This window comes from Cucurbita pepo, chromosome 6 (genome assembly GCF_057944985.1).
Source record: "Cucurbita pepo subsp. pepo isolate OVF chromosome 6, ASM5794498v1, whole genome shotgun sequence".
Lineage (NCBI taxonomy): Eukaryota > Viridiplantae > Streptophyta > Magnoliopsida > Cucurbitales > Cucurbitaceae > Cucurbita > Cucurbita pepo.
This window is the reverse complement of record NC_141803.1, coordinates 16,280,438-16,286,437: the sequence shown is the minus strand read 5'-3', so window position 1 is coordinate 16,286,437 and position 6,000 is coordinate 16,280,438.

Genomic DNA, 6,000 nt, shown 5'->3' with positions numbered 1-6,000 from the left:
AATGAAAACATGAACTATTGACACGTTAAGATAGGATTGCTTTTTATCTTTATTTGGAATCTGAATATGAAAGCACTTGAGTTAAGGCCACAACTTTAATGAGTACTCTTCCACCACGCCTTATGGTAATGGAAGCAAAGTTGATTTTGTTAAGAACATTGACTCCAAAAGATTTAAAATTTGACTCATTTGTAAGGGTCGAACAATCAGCTCATATGCTGCATGAGGGGCCGCTCATCATATGACGAGCAATCGGACAGTAGCTAGTCTCCACAAGAGCATAAACAAAGTGAGTAGCACCAATAATAAATCCGAAATTAGTACCCTTTTCAATTCTATACCCGGCCGAGATAGCAGAAGCAAATGTTGAAGCATCACTAGAAACATAGGTAAGAAGATATGGTCCAAAAAAAAAAATATATTTATAATATAGTATGATTTTCATTGAGCCAATAAAAAGGAGTGTTGAATAAGTGGGTCTCATTCTTTTATGGCCAATTACAACACCATTAACTCACACCAATAATTAGCTGTCCTTTTATTTATATGATGATAGAAATTGAAAAAGTTGAACACTTTCTTTCCCCTTTTTTTACCAATTCTAAACCACTAAAACAAAGGGGGAAAGAAACAAAGGGGGAAAGAGCCAATTTTGTATATGCGTATACACAAGGTCTATTTTGATCTCATAAGGTTTCTATTTTGTCTACTTTAGTTTTTTTAGCTTTTATATATTTAAGAGTGTTTATTTTGATCTCTATACATACCGGTTTGAAACAGTTTAGCTTTTAAAAACTAAAAAATTTCATCTCGATTTGTAAAGTTCTAAGTTGGTATAGGATTCTATAGAAGACTCAAATGAAGTTATTGCCCTTAGAGTTGAACTTGAATCTTGTTCCTGTTGGGTTTTATGTCCTAAAACTCATAGTTTGTAAACAAAAACATATTCTACTTTCAATAAAGTTATTATTGTTGTTTATTCAGTAAAGATTGTTGTTGAATAAAGTGAACTTTACGATCATTAATCTAAATCCAATAAACTAAGAACACTCTGGCTATAGTATGATTACTTGAACTATATGTAGATACATAAGAGTGGATCAAGTTAAAGTATATAGTCAAAATTATCTATAGTATAAAGATAAGGTTGAGTACCTTATCCTGGGGACACTATGGATGCAGCCCACTTTTGTATATGATATAAACAATGTGATCACTAAATTGTACATGTGGAGACATGTGACTGGGGGCGTCCTATGCAATGAGTATTGCATAAAATCGGATCATGAAGAAAATCACTCTCACTTTATAATGTCGTTTACTATTGAGACTGATTTTCTTTTCATTCGATAACCTAGGTAACTCGATTTTAATCCTGAGCTAACCATGAACTCCTGTTTATTCGGAATTATCCTTAGATTTGCATGGGTAAGAGTGGCTCTAGTTCGCCGACTCAATAGGCCTCCCATTTCAGAGGTAAGATTGGGTGAATGGCTGGGGACGTGGGGTGCAAGATGGAATTCACTCCTACCCACTTTTAGGGATAGAAGAGAGGTAGTTCCCTTAAGCATTGACTCCAGGTCTTGAACAAGGGACTCCACCCTCTCATTGGCCTGAGAAGGATTCGATTTACTGGTTGGATCACAAACAAATTGTTCATTAGAGGATCAGTGAGACATAAGAAACAAGAAGTAACTTTAGGGGTAAAACGGTAAATTGACCCAGCTCTAGTTACGAACAACCTGTGAAGGATCGACTTACTAATCATGGTTATATCAAATGGACAGGAATATATCTATAGTGAGGGGAGTGCAACTACTAGGGTATAGTGGAGTGTCCTAGTAGTTAACGAATGTTGGTTAACAAGGTTAATGAGTTTAACCGGTTAATCTTGGATCGTTGGAGCCCATGATCTATAGGTCCATTATGTCCCTCTGCTAGCTCATATCGGACTAAACCATAGAACAGTGTGACGAGTGAATTCGAAGTGTTCGAATTCAAATTAGGGAATATGCGCTACATATATACGATATATTTAACCGCATTTTTGTTTTATTTACGAATTAAACAAAAAGAGAGAATCTGAGATATTTAAATAAGATTTAGATATCTTAATCAATTATGTGTCGGAATTGATTGGGATTGACATTTGAATTAATATTAAATATTAATTAAATAGTTTAATTAATAATTTAATGTTACTTTAATTTGAAATTAATTATTCAAATTAATTGTTGAATTAAAATGAAGAAAGTCAAAATGTTGACTTCATTTCATGGAAAAATCCATGTTAGTGGAATTTTGAGTGTCAAAATTTGGTTAACTCAAACATGCATGCTTGTCACATAATCCCAAACATTTGAGTGGAATTTTGAGTGTCAAAATTTGGTGATCTCAAATTTGCATGAACATGCAAACATGACTCTTTAGATAGAGTAATCATGGTACATGGAAGGTTTTCTTCTTGGTGAAAAACCTTGAGAAAAACCTCTCACACACACTCTCTTCATATATACAAAATTCCTCCCAAGTTTAGTCACTCACCATATTCCACAATCTCGTTCTAAGGCCGGAGGATAGTGGAGAAGACACTAGTGGTGGTTCGAAACCGGTTCGTGAGGAAAAAGAAGTTTGAACTACAAAAGGTTAGTATTCAAACTCATTAAGTTTTAATACTTATGAACATGCTAGTTATTTACTATAATTGATGTTCTAAAAGTGCCTAAGATCCAAATTGCTTCCGCATGTGTTATATTAACACCATCAGTTCCATGCCGAAAGATTTGGTGCACAAAGTCATTAAGATCGAGAGGAATTTCAAAGCAGAATGGAAAGGCCAATGAGATGAAGCCCAATAATTATATGAGTCCACTGTCTAGAAGTTTTTTTTAGTGTTTAGAACTTTTGGAATTAGGTCGATTATTTAGATATTTCAAGAGTGTTCTTGTAATGACTTTATTTTCTTATGGAAACCAAGCTCGTTACGGTATGCATGACATATTTACTATGCACGAAAAAAGTTCCTCTAAAAGATTTCATATATAATGTCATAGACTTAATCGTACATAAGAAATTTCTTTAAACTTCAACGTTATTAGCAAAAATAATGGAAATAGAAATAACATAAATTTAAATAAAATAACTCAAGCACCCTAATCTAACCTAAGGGCTACTACATAAAATATAAATGCAACTACTCTAGCTTCACTTCCATGACCTTCCTAGCGATGCTGTCATCCGTATAGGGGTATCTTACCTTTATTTGAAAAAGAAGTAACACGTGAGTATTTAAAAATACTCAGTAAGTAGCCTCACTGTTAGGGTTGGGGGATGTAAACACAAGAAATTATGATGAAACCTATATTTTCATGTAAACATTATGGTATTGGGCTCTGCCTTCCCGTCTGAACAGGGTTGGATGTGTAGTACTTCTCTACCCATGGCCCAAACATACCAACATGGACCCACTTGGTGGCTAGAATACGTGCTCACTGGGCCTGGCCAAGTCCCCTCAAAAGTTGCATAGCCCAGCACGTTCCCACCATAATCAGTCATGTACTATTTACCTGAAAAATAAATTATAGTAAAAGTGAGTATTACAAAATAGTTAGTAAACAACCTACTCATGAGATCTTTTCATCCTTATACCTTATAGCCGAGCTACATTTCTTAGTCAATATCATGGCTCTAGTTTGTGCTAGTGTTTTCAGGCTCATAAATACCTAGACTCTATACCTCGTCTAAGTAATGCTCTAACACCCTTGAAGTTCCTAACTTAAGTATTTTAGTACTCTTAGCTCTATGTATTACGTTTAACCTTGATCTCTCATAAACCTTGTGCTAATTGTACATCGAGTAGTTGTGATTCATGGAAAATGGCTTACGGTAAATCTCATAAGTATGGAGGAGCTTCGCTCTTAAAACAATAATCGTACTCCATACATATCTACCTACTGGGTTCTAATCGAAATGTTCTCCTTGATAGTGCTAGGTAACAACGGCTTGTCCTCTAGATCAACAAACTACCTGTTACTTCGCCTCGTATACTAGAATAATAAAATGTCCTTCATTCCTCCTCTCAAGTTATAACAGTATACGACATCTCTTAAGAACAGTAAACTACCTATTATATTGCTTTTTTGAGCTAGGACAGTAAACTGTCGGTTTACACCCCCTTTGGGTTAAAACAGTATGTGGTCATGGCTTCACACTAGGCACAGCTAGAGCTACCTCAATAAATAGTATACCCTTTATGACTCCTACGATCCCTTATGGGTAACAACTGAACTCTCTGTATCAAGAAGACTCAAATCCCTCTTGGCTAGTTCAAGAACAGAGGCTATGCCCTAATCGTTCCTACAACATACTAGTCCAACAAATGTTATGTGAAATCCAAAACTAGATTCTAAGACCAATATAATATAAAACAAGACCGAATGGTCTAACATAATCATAACATGCATTATAGAGCATATAGCACAGCCCATAGCAATACTAGGTATAAATGGGTTCCAAACTCTAAATCATTCCTTTATAAATATATATACATCATGCTCAACATGCTCAAACAAGAGATAATAAATAAATCAAAGCAAAGCATGTTGAAGTGCTTATAGCTTAATAAAACTATCAAAGTTCATAGTTCATGCGAGCAGATGCTGTAAAACTAATTACGTATTAAGCCATAAATTTCTAAATTTACGGGACTTAACCATTATGAAACTTGTTCAATTAGGCTCCTAAACATGATTTCTAATCATTTTTCCATGATCCTAATCGACCCTCACAAGTATTACTTGAAACTTTCTTCATATGGTTACTTAAATGTTTAGGTGTATTTGGGTTCTCAGGTCACGACCTTCTCGAAGTTGGATTTCATTCCAATTTCTTGGGTAAGTGACAAATTGAGTCTAACTTCTCAAACAACAAAAATTTTCATGACAAAAGATCTCAAAATAGGTGAACCAATTGGTTTAATGGACAAAGGTAAGGAAATCGAGATGTGGCTGGTTCGCTACATCATCATCGTCTACCTTGAGCAGTTGACTTCCCACATGTATTTACAACAGAGGCGAGAGATGATATTTTAACACGTAATAAAGACATTCTTTTTTTTTAAAGCTTTCTAGAAGAACCAACAAAGCAAGAAGACTATTAAGAACAAGAAGAGGAAATAAAACGTGATTATTAGGAGCTTTTCGAAAGTTTGAAACTTACGAGAGCGAAAGTTATTAAAAAAAAAGAGGGAATAGTTGTAAAATTTTGTCCATTGAAATAAAGAAAAGAAAATAATAATAACAATAATAATATAAATAAATAAATATATATATATATATATATATATATATATATATATATATAGGAAAAAAACAAAGGGCAAACTCATTTCTTTTGAAAACTTAACACGATGGAGATTAGAGAAGATTGGACGTGTGTTGAAGATTATTGGGAGTAAGTCTCATATTGGTTAATTTAGTGGAAGATCATGGGTTTATAAGTGGGGAATACTATCTCCATTGGTACGAGGCCTTTTGGGGAAGTCCAAAGCAAAGCCATGAGAGCTTATGCTCAAAGTGGACAATATCATACCATTGTGGAGAGTCGTGATTCCTAACAACGTGATCCTCACAAATTAAAGATTGATAGGTACTCAGAGGAGGTCCGACAATATATTCGAACACCTCAAGAAGAGATTTGAGTTGTTTAAGGTAACCGTGATTTATGAAACCTCAAACTTCATTAGTCAAATTCTTGAAGCACAAAACATGATAGGAGCTAAGATTTAGTTCTTTTAATAATATTGAAAAAGTAACCAAAATGAAATACGGATCCTAACTCGAGTTTTCATACGAGGGACAAAACGGAAAGTAATGAAAAAGGTTGCTAAAAAATTGTAGGAGACCCGAGGTAGAAGATGCGTGAGTGCATGGCCTTCACACGAGCGTGAGGGGTACGAGTGGCTTTTAAATAGGATAATTGGGGAGCGTGTGGACTGATCTT